Below are 18473 nucleotides of genomic sequence, written 5' to 3' on the forward strand. Positions count from 1 at the left end.
GAGAGGATAATCTCGTCAATGAATCGTGCTGGGAAAACTGGATAATCACAGGAAGAAGGATGAAACTGGACCCCTATCTTACACCACTCACAAAACTAACTTGATATGGATTCAAGACTTCCCCCAAAGAGCTGAAACTTTAAAACTCCTGGAGAAAAACAGGGAAAAGGTCCTTCACATTGGTCTTGGCAACGATTTGTTGGATCTGACTCCAAATATCGAGATCATTAGTAAAGACTTTTGATCTGGAATTGAGTATAGCTATTTTAAGTATCAAACCTGGTTGTAAAAACTTGCCACAAGCAAAATCATTTTCTCACAAAAAAAATTAACAATCCTTGGTGGCTCAGTTGGTTAAGTGTCTGACTCTTGATTTTGGCTCAGGTCATGATCTCACAGTCGTGGGATTGAGCCCAGTGTCAGTCTCCATGCTGACCACGGAGCCTGCTGGGGATTCTTTCTCACCCTCTCTCTCTGTCCTTCCCTTGCTTGTGCTCTCTCACTAAAAATAAATAAATACACATTTAAAAAAAGTTAATAATACTCAATTTGAATATTTTATGTAAACTTACTATCATCTTTCTCAACATTTAATTTTCCTTGTAATTACATGATGTCAAAAAAAAAGATTTTGTTCACCTTGTCCTATATAGATGCTCCCAGAATCCTTTCTGTCTACCCACAACGTGCTGTAAAAATACAACCATTTTCTGTCAGTGCCATGATGCAACAGTAGTCCCTTACACTTGAGCACATGATCTAATAGCTTAGGGAAGGCTTCTCTCCAACACTATCTTGAGTTAGGTGTGGAAGCTTCGAGAGAAATTTTCTTATGAGAAAATTGCTTCAATGTACATATTTTTCAGTTTGCATGCTGTATCAAAAGTATACTCATTATGTAGTGTGTGAAGAATGTTTCCTAAAAAATTTGATCTTCAATTATGGATCTCAGTTCTCAAGATTGTTGCATGAATCCCATCTTGGGAGGATTGCTCATGGCTACCTCATTCCTCAGGATCCTCCCTCCTCTGGCAAGACCTAGAACAATCTGGGCTCTGCAGTCTCCAAGTTGTTTGATATTAGCAAGCCACGTTTTCTTATTTGGTTATTTGGCCACTTAAAGCAAAAACAATATAATCTAATTTTAGTATACTCTTTGGCTAATTTCACTATTTTCATTATTTTATTTAAAAAATATTCTCTTGGGGCCCCTGGGTGGCTCAGTCGGTTAAGCGTCTGACTTTAGCTCAGGTCATGATCTCTTAGTTTGTGGGTTCGAGCCCTGCATTGGGCTCTGTGCTGACAGCTCAGAGCCTGGAGCCTGCTTTGGATTCTGTGTCTCCCCCCCCCTCTCTCTGTCCCTCCCCTGCTCGTGCTCTGTCTCTGTCTCTCAAAAATAAATAAACATTTAAAAAAATTTTTTCTTTAAATATTCTCTCTACTCTTTTAACTCAGTTGTAACATTTTATCTTATTTCTCCTAGTCTTACCCTGTTGTGGAATGGGAAGACTGGAGAAGTGAAGGGGTTCAGACAAAGTCTTGCTGAGTTTCCCCTATATTATCATTGTTCATATCTGTGCTAGGCACATTCACATGCTATTGCCAGTCAGTAAACAATCCTACAGTATAGGAAGTAGTCGATCCAACTTACAGATAAGGACAGTGAGGCTCAAAATGACTTAGCAATTGCCCCAGGACACATCTCTAGTGAGCAAGTGAGGGTGTCAGGAGTTGCAGTAAGATCTGTTACATTTGGAACCTGTGCTCTGTCTATTCCCACAGTGTTTCTCAAACTTCAGTACGCTTCTAAGACACTAGGCATCTTAAAATGTAGACTTCACAAGTCTGGGGTGGAACTTGAGAGTCTGCATTCCTGACAGGTTTCTAGGGGAAGACAGGTGCTGCTCCCCAGACCACACTTGAGTTAAAAAGTGCACATGGTTTTAGGCTTCTCAGAGCACATGGGCATCAAGGAGATGGCCCAGATAGAGCCGTAGAGGTTATCGTTTACAGCTGAGTTAGCCCTCTTTCGCTGACTGGCTTTTGATCAGGGTTCCAATGGATGGCTAGCAAGAGCTAATTACAATCCTGACTAATTCACTGTCAGTTGTTATTCATTAACAAATTATGTTCCTGACAAACTGCTCTAGTGTGGTACCCTAAGTACTGTAATTAAAATCTTAGAAAGTTGCATGTGAGCTTAATTGATTTCCTTAATGTATTACTCAGACTAAACATCCCATTATTTTGTCTTGATGTTTATGAAGGGGCAGAAGTCTGCTGCCACCCAGGCAGCAGATACATGGGCTCTGCGTTAACAGGGAGCCTGCCCACTTTGGGGGCCCGGACACTTGCCCAGTAGTGCTACCTGGGCGTTCAAATGATAGTGGCGATGTCTCTCCACCGGAAGTATTCACAGAGGGAGGGATGGAGGGTAATTTGACTTGTGCCTCGAATTAATTTGCGTCCTCCTGGGGTTTCCCCAACACTGAGAGTGTTATGATGACTCCCTAGTGTACCGATAGAGAAAGAGAGAGAAGCTTCCCCAGGCTGTCAGGGTCCCCTGTCCTACACAGGCTCTTGCTTTTAGCACTGGGCACCACAGGGCAGAATGGGAGAGGCAGCTGGGAACAGTATCTACACTTCAGCTAATGTCATGTGTGATGCAAACAAGTCCAATGTATTTGGCAAATTTGGAATGCCGTGGGCAGCTGATACCAATATTACCAGCCATTGACTTAGACCACATGTTTTCATTCATTCATGTTTGACAGCCTCTTAATGAGTACCTAGTATGGGCCAGGCAAGGCCCATATTAAAAATAATTATAAATTTAAAAAATTAAATTAAAAAAACAACATGCAAAATATTCACACTTTAATAATGGTAACGTTTATATAGTAAATGCCAGGCACCGTTCTAGGAACTTTGAACATATTAACTCATTTGATTCTTGCTCAGTTCCTATGAAGTAGGTGCTTTTATTATCTCTGTTTTAAAAGTGAGAAAACTGAGGGGCGCCTGGGTGGCTCAGTCAGCTAAGTGTCCGACTTCTGCTCAGGTCATGATCTTGTGGTTCATGAGCTCAAGTTCCACATTGGGCTCTGTGCTGAAAGCTCAGAGCCTGGAGCCCGCATTGGACTCTGTGTCTCTTTCTCTGCCCCTCCCATGCTCATGCTGTCTCTCAAAAAATGAATAAAATGAGGGGTGCTTGGGTGGCTCAGTTGGTTGGGCGTCCAACTTCGGCTCAGGTCATGATCTTGCGGTTCGTGGGTTCGAGCCCCGCGTTGGGCTCTGTGCTGACAGCTCAGAGCCTGGAGCCTGCTTCGGATTTTGTGTCTCCCTCTCTCTGCCCCTCCCTTGCTCGCTCGCTCTCTCTGTCTCTCAAAAATAAACATTAAAAAAATTATTAAAAAAATGAATAAAATGAAAAAATTTATAAGTGAGAAAACTGAGGTAACAGAGAAGGTAAGGAACTTTCCTAAGGTCACACAGCTAGGATTCAGATGCAAACAATCTGGCTTTCACACCTTCCTTGGACCCCTGTGTTATGTTCTCTCTCTTTACTAAAATAATAATAGCTAATGAAGACTTAGTGTGTCCTCATGAGTAATTTTATACTTACAAAACCCTAATGAGAGAGGTACTTCCATTATCACAATTTCACAGTTGAGGAAAATGAGTCACAGAGAGGTTGCTGACTTGCCCCAAGGCTCCCGGCTTATCAGTGTCAGAGCCAGAATTTGAGTGCAGGCCCAGAACCTGTACTCTTAATCTCAATGCATCTTAGAACTAGCAGAGATCTGGAAAATCATAAAGATTTGGGGCCTGTACAGGCCAACCAATATAAATAATTAAACTCCAGGTGATCCTGCCCTAGATTCCCAACAGAGGAAGATAAGGCCCAAGTAGAAAATGCAAAGCTGGGATGTGAAGGCAGATGACCCAATACTAAGGCTGCCCTGGACCTCGGTATTATCATGTCTCTTGCATATCTGCAGTTCTTGGACGCTATTTTCCTGCCCTCTGCCCTACTCACCCTCACTCGGCATCCAAAACAACAGGGGTGGACCACATGAGTCTAAGGATAAACGTAACAGGCTGGCAATATGTTGCATTATTCTCCACACACTATATATTGAAGAAACTAAAATGTGCTTACATTTTAGAACTTTACTTTCATTTTTTATGAGGGTACATATCAGAAAAATGCAAATCATAAAAGAAACATTAGTCACATTTTCCTGATTCTGAAAAGAAAGGGTGTCAGTTGTGAGGTCACCGAAAAGAATTGGACTACTTTGCTGGAACGAGAGACGGAGCTTTTGCAATAGGTTATTTCTCATGTAGCACCAAGTAGCTGAAGGAGGACTCCCATCATCCGCATGATGTGCTTCATTTGTGCTTTCAGGCTCTCTCCTCGGTTCTGGAACCGCAACCTGACGTGATTCATCCCCACTACCCTCTGAGTCACTTCCTGGGTCACTCTTCACGGGCTCCCTCACCACAAATGGCATTATTTCTGCTTCTCTCAGGCAAGTGCCTTTGCGTAGACCTCAACCCAGGCCGCCAGACCATTTTACTCTCAGACTTGTGCCCCAGGCAACACAAAGCCCTTTCCTTCCAGTTTCCCGGGGTGATCCGACTCGGTGCCATCATCCTTGGTGAGCTACCTTCGGCACTTTCCACTCGTTATCATGCATGTTTTTCTCTCCGGTAAACCAACCTTGTGTCCTTCCATTGGACTGTCCTGTTGGTAGAACAAACTGGCTTTCCAGTTTCCAGTTTGTGGCTTTTAACACATAAAGTTCAACTGTTTATATATATATACATATATATATATATGTATATATATATATACATGTATATATATATGTATATACACATACTAGAAACCCAAAGTGTAAATTTCTATATTACTAAACAAAAACTGGGTTTGAGCTTAAGTTCAAAGCATCATGTAGACATTATTCATCTCTGCAAACTCCATTTTCAATTCTTAGGCAGGATACTGGAGCATTGATGACTTAGCTAATAAAAATGCCGTTGGAAGTTAAAAATCGCTCCTGGGGTAGTGCTACCTTTCAGTAAGAAAGTTCTTAAAAACACTTGACAGAACTTGGCTGCATGTGACAGATTTTTCCCTCTATACAAGTCACTGTGTGCACGCTGAAGAGGCAATGCAATCGTCAGAAAAGCTTCAACCGTTCTTTTCAATTTATTTGATATAAAAGAAAACATCTGGCTCAGGGTATGTGTCTAGAATACAAACTATTTGTGAAGCAGGTATGATGCTGGTACCTGGTAAAAGCAGAACTTCTTTTCCTCTCTTTTCTTTCTCTTCTTCCTTCCTTCCTTCCTCCCTCCCCTTCCTTCCTTCCTTCCTTTCTTTCTTTCTTTCTTTCTTTCTTTCTTTCTTTCTTTCTTTCTTTCTTTCTTTCTTTCTTTTCTTTCTTTCTTTTTCTTTCTTTCTTTCTTTCTTTCTTTCTTTCTTTCTTTCTTTCTTTCTTTCTTTCTCTTTCTTTCTCTTTCTTTCTTTCTTTCTTTCTTTCTTTCTTTCTTTCTTTCTTTCTTTCTTTTCCTGGAGCTGCCATTGGGAGGTTACTGGCAACTTTTAGTTTGGGGAAGTTGAGAAAGCTCTCAGAGTCTTTGGAACAGAGTCCTTTTGTCTTTGGAAGTTTTCCAGGATTGGCCCTGTAGTTATATAAACACGAAGCAAGTACCCACCCACTGTCCTTGGCGATAGCAGTGAGGTCACCATAAATCTCAATGCTGATGCTGCAGAGCAAGATGCCAAGTGCTCTGCCCAGTGATGTAAGTGGGGTATCTTCCGCCAGAACCATGCCCTTGAAGAGGGTGAGAAATGTTTTGCCTAAATGTGAATCTAGACCAGGACCACTGGTATACATAGTATTTAAAGAGTAAATGACACCAACTTTGTGAAATGTATTTTCAACTATTTGAGTGTTTTCAACACCGTAAAAAAAAAAAAAAAAGAAAGAAAAAGAAAAAAAAAAAGCAACCACCCACACACATACACACAAGACATTTTAAATTTTAAAAGATATTGTACACTTTACAGAGTTTACCAGTAAACACATGCCACAAATATTTAACATAGAGTTTCAGAAACAATACTTACCCTTATTGTGTTTAATGCTGACATTTCTATATATTCTATGTCGCTGTTTTAAGGTTGGCTGTGTTCCACTGAATTCATATTATGACCTTTTAATGGATCATGATTTGCAGTTTGAAAAACTTCCAACTATTGTGATTGCTTTATATGGGTCCAGTGATCAATCTGTGGAATCCAAGAGATTTGGGGCCTTAGACTTTGAGGTTCAGGGACCTACAGAGATGACAACAATTTGCTTTAAAACACATCAACACAGCCAGTTAGTTTTAGCTTTTGCCCTGGGAGTAGCTGGGGCAGTCAGCTGGCATTCTGATGTGCACTCGATCCACCAATGCGTTTGCCATCTGTACCTCAAATAGTCAAAGCTTTGCTAATTTGCACATGGAATGTCAAAAATGGGTTTTTATTGTGCAAAATGGTGTCCTGTTGATCAGCATTACAAATGTCAGAAATGGGCTCTCATTAATGAAAAGTATTCTTTGTCAAATATATTTCAATTTAAAAAAGGTTTTTAAAAGTTAAAAAAAAAAAAAACATTTGTAATAAAGCTATTTCCAGGAATTGGAAACATGTATTCTTAATATGTAGACTGGATAAAATATCTCCACCCTTGCGCGGCTATCAGAATCCAGACAGCCCAGTAACTACACTAGGGACACTTGATTGCTAAAAGGCATGCACTCCAGTGTGTGGCCATCGATGTGGAATATCCTTGTTGTCTGATATTGACTGAAAGGGTGACAGAATCCTGCCTCTGCAGTCTTGGCTTTTGTCTCCAGTGAACAGAAGTTCATGCAAGGTGTTCATCAGACCATCCAAAAGGCCAGACAGAGGCTGTGACTTCATCAAGCTTCCAGAATAGATAGCCGTGACCTGTTTTGTGCCTGCCTGCTAGTGAATGTGTGTTTAGCAAATGTCTGCTTGTGTGGCAGAATCTGGGCTGAGACTTGTTCCATTATAATATGGTAGCAAGGTTATGTGGGAGTGGCAAACTGTTACCCACCTCAAACTTCTTTGTCTGACTAGTGTTATCTTTTAAAAAAAATTTTTTTACATTTATTTATTTTTGAGAAACAGAGTGAGACAAAGCATGAGCGGGGGAGGGGCAAAGAGAGAAGGAGACACAGAATCTGAAGCAGGCTCCAGGCTCTGAGCAAGCGGTCGGCATGGAGCCTGATGCGGGGCTCGAACCCACAAACTGTGAGATCATGATCTGATCCGAAGTTGGACGCTCAACCGACTGAGCCACCCAGGTGCCCTTGACTAGTGTTATCTTTAAAAAAAAAAAAGGGGGGGGGTGCCTGGGTGGTTTAGTCATTTGAGTGCCCAACTTCAACTCAGGTCATGATCTCACAGCTTGTGGGTTCGAGCCCTGCATCAGGCTCTGTGCTGACAGCTCAGAGCCTGGAGCCTTCTTCGAATTCTGTGTCTCCCACTCTCTCTGCCCCACTCCTAATTGACTCTGTCTCTCAAAAATGAATAAACGTTAAAAAAAAATTTTGAAGCAACTTTAAAAAACAAAACAAAACCCCCAAAAGGGGTGCCTTCGTGGCTCAGATGGTTAAGTGTCTGACTCTTGATTACGGCTCAGGTCATGATCTCACAGTTCGTGAGACTGAGCCTCCCATCAGGTTCTGCACAGATAGTGTGGAGCCTGCTTGGGACTATCTCTCTCCCCCTCTCTCTGCCCCTCTCCCACTCGTGCTCTCTCTCTCTCTCTCTTAAAATAAATATATAAACTTAAAAAAAAAAAAAAAAAAGCCCTGAGAGCTGTGATTACCAATTGATTAAATCCATCCAGTTCATAGGGCCCTTCCATAATTGCAAATCTATGTGAAGCATGAGGGACCCTCAGAAACAGGTTACTTTGGGGGAGAATGGTTGACAAATGTGACCAACAGAACAGATCTATAGAGCATGTGAGTATTCTCTTGACTCAGAATTCAGCTGGTGACAAAGACTCAGCAGAGGAAGGGTCTTCAAAGGATGGGAACATATGATAATTTTACCTCATTTTTAAATTTTCATTTCAGAAGTCTGGGAGGAGATAATTTTATTTTTTTAATTTATTTTTATTTAAAAAATTTTTTTAATGTTTATTTTTTTCAGAGAGACAGAGTGCAAGCAGGGGAGGAGCAGAGAGAGAGACACACACAAGAATCTGAAGCAGGCTCCAGGCTCTGAACTGTCAGCTCAGAGCCTGATGCAGGGCTTGAACCCACAAACTAAGAGATCATGACCTGAGACAACTGGGCCACCTAGGCACCCCATGATCATTTTACTTTAGATCACAAAAGGAAATAAGGCCTTATTTGGTAATCAGAGGCTGGGGAGGCCTGGAAATTCATAAGCCACATTTAAAACCGTAGTAAACAGTAAGAAGGATTTTGTTGACATTCTACTCTATTTAAACCCTGGTGTTTTAGTTATGAAGTTTGCTTTCTCAGGATAATATTGTGGGAGGAAAAGTGGCAGGACTCCCTATGAGCCTCAGATATATTCATGCTGAGTTTCAGACCTTCCTGACAAACAAAGGGATAGGCCATAACTGAGGAGCAGTGAGGAAAGGGCTTTCTGAATTACAGGACTATTTGGAAGGAAGCTAGTGGGAGAAGGTCTGAAAAGCGTCCAGGAGAGATAAAGACGAAATGAAGGATTTGTGATCTCCCTTGTGTATCACTTGCTGGGCCAGCCCATGAACTAGGTCTGAGCTCTCTGGGCTGTGGGCAGGACTAAAAGGAGATGTGGGGATATTGCTCCCTGTGTCCTGGACCTGGGGAATTAAGTGTAACCCAGAGGGGAAGAGGGATCTTCTCTCCATCGCCGTATGGATCCAACACAGAGAAGGTTCAAGGGATTACAGGGCCACTTAGAAGCTAGAGAGTCTGGGTCTGCATCTTGGGTATCACTTAGAGACCACAGACAACAGTGTTGTCACCCAAAGCCCTGCCATCAACGATAGTGCCGAGACATGACCACTGAAGGGCTTTTCTGTTGGTGGACATGGACTGTATAAGCCAGAGAGAAAGAAATTGAGATCAGTTTCATAGGCTCCTTCAGTTTGGGACAAGAGCCAGAATTATTTGGTTATTGCCCACACTGAGCTCCATGATATCTATTTATACAAGACTTGAGGAAACTTGAGATAAATTTGAGGATCTTATTAGGACTGCAGTGATTATAGATTCTCCTTCAAAAATCGAGCCCGAGACAAGGGCTTGTGTATAAGCAGTTTATTTGGGAAGTGATCCAGGAAAGTAGGCCAAGAGGAAATGGCAGCACAGGAGTATATTATCCAGTTGATCACTGCTGGGTTACTAGGGCTCGACCCACTAAGACCTTTTAAGGAGCCATATATATAATATGCCTCCATTATCCACCAGCTCTCATCCCCCATTAGAAAAGGGATGCCCCATTGGGCTTTAACTCCCCTGCCCTTTTAGGTTGTGCATGCCTGAGTGGGTCTCCATAGCCATCTCACAACACAGCATTAAAGAAGTCCCAGGGCAGAAGGCCATGATGCAGATGAAGTGAGGCGCTGTCAGAATATGTTTGCACAAAGCTAGCTGCTGCAGCAGGGGCTGGAGTAAAAAGGGGGCTGAGAAGATGTGAGGATGGTAAGTGGTTCATACCAAGTGTCTGATATTGTACATCTCTTGCACTGCTCACATCCACTCTGCCCTACATTAAGTCCCATTCAGCAAGCAGCATTCAATGTGGGGAGACTTCCACAGTCTCCACAAGGGACTTAATACAGGAATCTTCCTGGAAAAAGCTACAGTCCCTAGTGCTGTAACTGGTGTTGCAGGAAGGGGTCTGATAGTGTCCATCTGCTACCAAGTGCCTGGCTCATACTTTCCCCATACCTTCATAAGAAACGGGTACCTTTATAAGAAAGGGAAATTGTCAATTATGTGAATTGGAATTCAATTTCAAGTAATAGACAACTGACCCCAAATGGCTTAAACTGAAAAAGCGAACTTATTCAGTCATATAACCAAGCAGTCCAGGAGTAGATATGGATTCAGATGGGACCCGAGGCAAAACGTATGTGGTATTGTTGCCATGGAAGAGAAGGGCGGGGGGGGGGGGGCGGGAAATAGGTGTGTATTTCATCAATATTTAAAATGTTTGCCAATATGATAAATGAAAAAAAAGTTATTTGCATTTCCCTAACCAATGCTGGTCTAGTGGTTGAAGTGGGATTTGAACACAAGCCAGCTAACCCAGAAATGCATATTCTTTTACCAATACCCTACGCTATACCTTTCACATAGGCTTCATTTGGAATCCTGAACTAGAAAAAGTCAAGAAAGAAATAAAACACTGTCTCTAACATCTATGAAGATGATAAAAGATTTAGAAACTTTACCTGGGAAAACTTAATGGAAATGGGAACTGTTTTTCTTATGGCTAAGTTTATAAAGGCTATGAAATAATGCAACGTCTTAAGAACTTTTAAGGGCCTTTTATTGAATGAAAATCCTGAAAAGATTCAGACCCACTGGCAGAAGAGGCAAGGGACTGAACTGGAGCCAGAGGGAATCTACGTAGTCACAACAATCACATCTCTTAACAGAAAAGGTACAACACAGGGACAGGTGTAGCGGATGGGTAACTTGTTTGTCTACCCTCAAGATCCCAGTTCATGTGGTCCTGATGGAACTGTGAATAATGATGCCACCCTCCTCCCAACTCAACAGTGGTCACGTTGACCAATGACTAATCAATATGCTTATTTCTCGGCTCATGGTGGGTGGTTCCAAGATGAACAGGTGATATAAGCAGAGCTGGCTTGAGTGAAATAGAAACAGGAAACATATATTTAAGGATATTTAAATATATACACCCAGGCCACCAAAAAAAGGTGGGCAAGAAAGAGAAAGGCAGAAAACAAAACAGAAGTAGTACCAGTTAGCACATGGTTTTGCAGCGAATAGAAAATAGGATACCCAATAGTGCACGTTTTTTTGCTAGTCCAGCAATGCAAGTCTGAGTGGAGTCCTCCCTAGGAGTTTGCTGCTAGAGTAATCGGAATACCTCTTTTCCATTAGGATTGATAACCTGGCAACTGAAGCCAGCAGCATCCCTAAATTTCCAAGTCATGTGAGCCAATAAATTTCCTATATTGCCTGAGCATGATTTGTTCAGATTTCAGTTTTCCAACAAGAAGTCCTCAACCAATATATTAGCTCACTCTCAAGTCTACTGGAGCTCATTCTTCTGAGTCTATCTATATGAAATGCCCTGTCTGCAAAAGGAGGATGGCCAGTTGCCTCCTCTCGAGATGGGTCCCCTCTCACCAGAGATCCATGGTAAGTATAATGGAAAGAGAACGCAGGATGAGTGTGATTCTCACTTCATATTCTGGGAAGTACATTCATTGCTCCCACATTCCTTAAATATGATTCCAGAACACGTAGGTAAGAGGCATTTAAGTGATTTACAGTGTGTAACAGATAAAGCTATAATCCTTCCTCCTTTGTTACATGAGAAATGAAAAGTTGATTCCTTCTTACAATCATTCACACAAACCAGATTCTGGACCAAGTTGTCAGCCGTCGTGTGATTAGCCAAAACACTGGGCTTTTTAAACAGTCCTTTCTAAGCCTCGTCCAGTAGAGCCAATTTATCAATCAGGATGTGAGCTGGAAGCAAGGCTGTGACGAATAAAGACCGACTGCAGCCAAATTTCTGAGAGCCTTTGTAACTTGGGGCTTCAAGGGAGCAGAAAAAGGAGCTGAACTGAGTCTCTGATGCTCAGGTGTTTGGGGTCCGTGGGGAAGGGGAGTAACATCAAGCCACAGTAAGAACGGCCACCATTTGTGGAGCTGCTTCTACATGCCAGGCAGGCTGCACGTTTTATCCCACTTGATCCCCGCAAGTATGCTGTGAAGGAGGTATTTTTAATCCACAGATATTCACATGGAGACACTGAGGCTCATAGAAAAAAGGTCTGCCCAAGGTTACATAACAGCACATGGAGGATCCAGAAGTCAAGCTCAGTTCCAGCTTGTCCAGCAAGTGTTGGACACTTGTCCTGTGCGCTGCTCAAAAGCCTGTATTTTCCCTACACCATTATATGGCCAACTATGGTAGTGTTCATTAAACAGCTTTGTATTTAAGACATTCCTTCAAGAACTGGACTTCTAGGCAAGCCCTCCGAAGGAATCAAACCACACCCACAATTATTACAGTATTGCTTGGTCTTCTCTTCTAAAAGAATCCTCTTCTAGAACAATTGTTTACTACCTTGAAATGTTGCCTTATAAAATCTCAGTTCAAAGGCTGTGTGTGTCCCAGAAAATAGACAGCTTTCTTTTTTGTTTTTGTTTTTGTTTTGTTTTTTTGCCACTGGCTTAACAGCACATTACTGTCACTCACAAGAAATGGCATCTTGATCTATGGTAAATCACATGATACACTCGTTTTGTATTCTAGCTCTTGCCTTAATTATATGTATCCTTAATTGAAATGTTTAGATGGTTGAGATGGAATCAGTTTATTAATTTTACAGCGTCCACAGATTTCCCCTCTCCCCTAGCCTGCCAAAGAGATCCTGTAATTAATTACTTGCCCAGTCTTTCTCTTCAGGAGACTTGAGAAAATAAAAGAATCCCTCTAATTATTTTGTACTTATTTGTGCTTCTGTAAACCTGACTCATCTCCAAGACAAAACCGCCTGGGACATAGCTTCTAGAGAGCTGCACAATAACACCTGTGAAAAGTTAGCAGGACACCAGGTACAGAAAGCACGTGTGCCTGGTGGCATGGCAAGGTGGGATGATTCCTGGAGCCACACTGTCCCTTATGTGCTCTTCACAGTGCTATCGGGGGATTACATGAAACAGTACACGTGAAAATTCTTTCTGAACTAGAAACACTGTGTAAATGTGAGCTGTTACAACCAGGCGGTGTGTGCAATGGAGATTACCTTTTGCCAGGGGTAAGCATTTCAGCTTATATAACACTTTTCATTCCAGGAGCCCTGAGCCCTTGTAAATATTATCCCAAGAAATATCATTTGAAATAAAATGCACATAAACAAACAGAATCTAGCAAATGAAAGCATCCTTGATGATGAAACGATGAAGGTCTTCAATGAGAACATCAACATTTTGACATGCCAACACTCAAGGATGTCGCCACTATAGTCACAACACCTTCTGAGGGGAAAATCAATTCTCAACATGACTGTTTCCCGTCAGGGCTGTTTGGGTGAGCGGCGAGGAAGAGGGACACAGAAGGGCAAGACATTTTAAAAATACGAATTTTATTCCCATAGCAGTACATCGGAAAACTCAAATATAACTCCACAACTCTTTCAAGAGTTTCCTTTTTGTTTTCCGATGGTAAAGAGAGAGAGAGAAAATAAGCTGTCATTATCAGAATGATCAAACGCAGAGAGAAGAGAGGCAGAGGTAAGTAAAACACCAATTACAGTGCTGCCAATCTGTGTGAGTTGGGCCCCTTCCAAACAACAGTGCAAATGGATCTGAGGACACGGGGAAGGGGACGGAGGGGGTAGGGAAGAGAGAGCTGCCAAAATACAAGCCGGGGAGGCGGGAGGCGGATAGAAATCGCCCCCTGGTGCTCTGGCAACAGTTCAATCGGGCAGAGCCCTGTACATTCCCATGCACCAATTCCATTGTGTGTGTTCACTTGCGGATTTGGCTTCTGGCTTACTCTCTTTGTTTGGGTAGCTAGGCATGAAAAAGAATCATCCGCAACTAGAGCTCAACTTAATTCCCAATTCCTCTCTGGAAACTATCTGTTGGCATCGTGAAATGTTCTGTGTAAAAGGCCATGCTTCGGCTGGTCAAAAGAGGAATTTCAGACCCTCCATCAGGGTCTTTGTGGATAAAGGTAATTCTTGGGGATTGACAGAGGAGTCTGTACTTCTGGAATAAACTGTGTTGCCCCAGCACCTCACTGTTCTTGCCAATGACAAACAGGAACCCCTGACAATTTTTCCTCTCTCCTGGCAAATGGGATGATGGCACAGCTGTTTTCTCTCTATAAAAAGACAGTCACTCTTCTCTGTCCCTCCAGCTTATAACAAAAGGTCAACTTATGTTAGTGATTGAACTACCATGTAGCATATGAAGAAACACAAAAGAAATTCACCAGGAGAGACTCTAAGATTTCTAATCATTTTATCCACATCCCAGCACCTAAATCTGAGTGTGATGCTCACCAGGTTTTGAATGAATGTAGGAACAGAAATTTGGATGAAATATTGTATTATCTGCTGTTTTCAGAAATCTTCAGGCAGGGTATTTTTTTTCCCCAAACTTATTTATTCATGGCACCATTTTTCTAAGAACATCCTCTGAACACACTAGATTATATTTTTTTAAGTTTAAACATTTTATTTATTTCTTTATTATTTTTAATTTACATCCAAGTTACTTAGCATATAGTGCAATAACGATTTCAGGAGTAGAATCCAGCGATTCATCCATGCAGGGTAATTTTAACCCCTGCCCCTTTTCCCCTTTGGGTCAGGGAAGCTACCTTATCATATTATAACTGCTTTGATTTGTATCAAGTCCCTGTCGGGTTCAAGACACATTCAGAATTTCTCTGTGAGACGTGTTAAAAACTGGAAGAAAGATTAAGTGAATGGATTTCTGGTAAACATGAAAGATTATACATGCAAATTTGTCTTTCCCTTCCCAAACTCTTCTAAAATAACAATAAAACATAAGAGAAAAAATAAAATATGAACCCACAAGGGAAGAAAAAAGGAGATGATAGCAGATTGTAAACAGTCACAGTATTTTGGGAATGGAAATCCAAGGAAAGGAAGGAAAGGGGGCACAGGAGGAGGAGTCAACCAGAAGCAAACCAGTTCATGCTCAGAATCCCCAGAGTCATGGGAATTAAGGATGCCAGGGTGCCTCCAATGGCAGACATGCTGAATGGGTTTGAACACAGGACAATCAATTGCAAGGTAAGTAGAAAACTGGGACCTGTGCTCAGGTGATCAATTAAGTTTGTTTCAGTAAATTTGGAATTCGCTTAGAGGATAAAGTTAAAGTCATAATTAAATGCTCTACCCCAGAAGTGACAGATATTGCTCCTGCACGTAATATTAAGGCCAGAACTCATCACACAGCTCCACCTAACAACAAAGAAGGCAGAACGTGTCGTTCAACTGTGTGTCTGGAAGGGGAAGAGTGTTAACAGCAGAGCCACATGAATGACTACCCCAGTGCCCAGGAGAAAATTTGTATACATGTTATTCCAGAGATGCAAGAACTAAGAGTCAGCATGGAAAGAAGATGGAGGAAAAACAATTAGACATAGGAGGAGAGCCAAGAAAGTAGGAGTCATGGATGACCAGGAGGAAGGAGAGAGAGTGAAGAAGGAAGCAGGTGGTCAATGCAGAAGTTTCTGATAAAAGATGGACCATGCACAGGAACGCAGACGGATTTAACACAAGAGGCACTTGAAGGCAGCACTCATTCCCTTGATGAATTTCTCAGGGTCACAATTACTGTCCCTCGGCCTAACTCTAACCCCACATCTAACCTTAATTATAATGATGCATACATAAGTCTGCCTTAGCCTGATATCACCGAACATTCTACATGTCTAATCAATTTGAAACCCCTTCCTCTGATTTCATTCTTAAAGGCAAACTTCTCCTTATGATTCAGCTTTCTTTGAAGGTCTTCCTTCAGTAAGGGAATGTGTTAGTCATAGCAGAGCATTTCAGACCACAGGTCAACTCCATTGCTCAACGGGTAAATCCAAAAACCGGCATTCTGCTTTTATACATCAGTGGGATAAACTTGGTATATATGAATCTCTCACCAGATGGTTCTACCCTTGATATGCAAGTAAATGTATATTTACAAATGTAAATATACAAATGTAAGGCCTATGAGTCTTATGTACAATATCTGAATTTTTCTACAGTGAGCATTAAGAAGAAAAAATCCAGGGGTGCCTGGGTGGCTCTGGTTAAGCCTCCAACTTTGGCTCAGGTCATGATCTCGCGGTCCATGTGTTCAAGTCTCATGTTGGGCTCTGTGCTGACAGCTCAGAGCCTGGAGCCTGCTTCGGATTCTGTGTCTCCCTCCCTCTCTCTCTCTCTCTCTCTGCCCCTCCCCCACTCATGCTCGCTCGCTCTCTCTGTCTCAAAAATAAAAAGAAACATTAAAAAAAAAAAGAATTAAAAGAAGGGAAAATCCAAGGAAACAAACTCCATGGGGTGCCTGGGTGGCTCAATTAAGCATCTGACTCTTGATTTTGGCTCAGATCATGATCTGAGGTCATATGATCGAGCCCCATGTCAGGCTCTGTACTGTCAGCACGAAGCCTGCTTTGGATTCTCTCTCTCCCTCTCTCTCTGCCCCTCCCCTGCTCACATGCATTCACACACTTTCTCTCAAAATAAATAAATATTTTAGGGGCGCCTGGGTGGCGCAGTCGGTTAAGCGTCCGACTTCAGCCAGGTCACGATCTCGCGGTCCGTGAGTTCGAGCCCCGCGTCAGGCTCCGGGCTGATGGCTCAGAGCCTGGAGCCTGTTTCCGATTCTGTGTCTCCCTCTCTCTCTCTGCCCCTCCCCCGTTCATGCTCTGTCTCTCTCTCTGTCCCAAAAATAAATAAACGTTGAAAAAAAAATAAAATAAAAATAAAAAAAAATAAATATTTTAAAAAATAAATAAAACAAACTCCACGTTGAAGGAAGAGGAAGGAGTTAAAAGAATTCAAAGGAGGGCAAAATCAGAACAACAGGGGATTAGGAAGTAACAGAAACAGGGAAAGAGATACCATGAACAGAGGCCGCAATTTCAGAAACCTAAAGAGCTTGGTGGCCTCCTTATTTTTGCTGAATTTAAAATACTTGTTTACTAGGGGCACCTGAGTGGATCAGTTGGTTAAGCGTCAGATTTCGACTCAGGTCATGATCTCATGGTTCATGAGTTCGAGCCCCACGTTAGGCTCTGTCCTGACAGTTCAGAGCCTGGAGCCTGCTTTGGATTCTGTGTCTCCCTCTCTCTCTCTGCCCCTCCCCACTCACACCGTGTCTCTCTCTCAAAAATAAACATTAAAAAAATTTTTTTAAAGAAATAAAACAATTGTTTACTAGGCTAGGAAGTACGCGATTTGGCAAAATCTAAGTTAAGGTATTTGATGGTGGAGTGAAAATACGAAACTGAATATGTACCAGAAGCCAACGAGATACTAGATTTTTTTACTTCTAAAAATAAGTATGCTGGGGTTGTTAAAGAAATTATAAAACCAGATTATATATTGCATGACAATAGTATAATAAATTACAACATTATATTATGATGGAATACAACTCAGTCACCAAAAACAGATTGCTGGAGAGTATTCAATAGCACAGAAAAAAGATGGCCTCAATATAATGTACCATTGGAAAACAGCAGGGTTTTAAAATGTGTTCACATTCTCCTATGTTTATTGCAGCATTATTTACAATAGTCAAATTATGGGAACAACCCAAGTGTCCAAATTATGGAAACAACCCAAGCATCCATTGATAGATACATAAAGAAGATGTGACACATAGAAATACATATATATACATAATATGTATATATATATTATATATATATATATAAAATACATACACATATACATATATATAATGGAATATTACTCAGCCATAAAAAGAATGAAATCCTGCCATTTGTAACAAAATGGATGGATCTAGATGGTATAACACTAAGTGAAATAAATCAGAGAAAGACAAATACCACATGATTTTACTCATATGTGGGATTTAAGAAACAAAACAAGGGGAAAAAAAGGAACAAACTAAAAATCAGAATCACGACAGAAAACAGACAGATGGTTACCTGAGGGGAGGCACGTAGAGGGATGGGTGAAATAAGTGATGGGGATTAAGAGTTTATCAAGATGAGCACTGAGTAATATATAGAATTGTTGAATCACTGTATGTTAACACTGTATGTTAATCACCTGAAACTAATATAACACTGTATGTTAACTACACTGGAATTAAAATAAAATAAATAATAAAATGTGTGTGCATTATTACACCAAGTTTGAAAAATAAAAAAGACTGGAAGATCTCAAAAATGAGTATAGAAGTGGTGGTGTGGTTATGGCTGATTTTTATTTTACTCTTTATACTTCCCTGTGATTTTCAAAATTTTCTATAATGAACTTAGAATTCTTTTAGATATCGTAAATTACTTTTATAGAGAAGCGTGTTTCCATTAGCAACTCAGTTTTTCAATTATTTTTGTTACTTATATTGGAATTAAAAACTCGTTACATATATTAAATGTAACATTTTTAAATGCTCAGGGTATATATGTTCCCGAC

At 41.2% G+C, this 18473-nt stretch overlaps 1 long non-coding RNA gene across 1 annotated transcript in view; it reads right to left on the reverse strand.

The window, feature by feature from the left end:
* Positions 1–5511: 5511 nt before the first annotated feature.
* Positions 5512–18473, reverse strand: part of LOC111557522 — a 44255-nt gene continuing 31293 nt past the window's right edge. Inside the window, exons 3-4 of the long non-coding RNA XR_002737608.2 lie at positions 6143–6304; positions 5512–5846 (exon numbers count right to left, since the gene is read on the reverse strand). This is a non-coding gene — a long non-coding RNA (uncharacterized LOC111557522). The remainder of the gene's footprint in view (positions 5847–6142; positions 6305–18473) is intronic.

The sequence above is a fragment of the Felis catus genome, chromosome D4, assembly GCF_018350175.1.
Source record: "Felis catus isolate Fca126 chromosome D4, F.catus_Fca126_mat1.0, whole genome shotgun sequence".
NCBI classification, from domain to species: domain Eukaryota; kingdom Metazoa; phylum Chordata; class Mammalia; order Carnivora; family Felidae; genus Felis; species Felis catus.